Raw genomic sequence first — 531 nt, 5'->3', positions numbered from 1 at the left:
CCCTCTATGGCCTACGATATCTCCAGATATGATGATGCTTACAGTAACAAATGTGGAATCCATCGTGTGGAAGAGGCCTCAAAACCAATCAGAAAGCAGTTGGCTCCTCCCATACTAGCATGCCACTGTTGCACCAGTGAGCATAACATGCCTGGCATGTTGGTATTATAGCATGCAATGCCCAGCGCTAAGTAAGCCCACTGATATCTTTGCTCCATTAATACACAGTGTGTAACACCATTCAGTACTATGAAAGCTAGCCTTTAGGGAGTCAGCTTCCTGGGAAGTTTGAGGTAAAATTCTTCATAGACATCACTGGTTTGCTTTCTACAAAGGAGTCTTTTCCCTAGAGAATAAATGAACTGACATCAATGAACAACATATAACAGTTTACATGAAGAGTTTTGTTCTTTGAGAGAGGTTTCAGGATCTAGTGATTCAAATTGTCATGCTTGCTATCTAGCTTTATTAACTAGGAAGAAATTATTGTGAGTATAGACAAGGAAATAGGTATAATAGTTATTCTTCTTA

The 531-nt window shown here is 39.4% G+C and overlaps 1 protein-coding gene across 1 annotated transcript in view; it reads left to right on the top strand.

The window, feature by feature from the left end:
* Positions 1–531, top strand: part of LOC101986149 (membrane-spanning 4-domains subfamily A member 13-like) — an 11,671-nt gene that overhangs the window by 5,559 nt on the left and 5,581 nt on the right. The gene's annotated exons all lie outside the window — the stretch shown is intronic.

Source organism: Microtus ochrogaster, unplaced genomic scaffold (assembly GCF_000317375.1).
Source record: "Microtus ochrogaster isolate Prairie Vole_2 unplaced genomic scaffold, MicOch1.0 UNK56, whole genome shotgun sequence".
NCBI classification, from domain to species: Eukaryota; Metazoa; Chordata; class Mammalia; order Rodentia; family Cricetidae; genus Microtus; species Microtus ochrogaster.
Note: the sequence above shows the minus strand (reverse complement) of the source record. Positions and strands in the feature narration are given on the sequence as shown.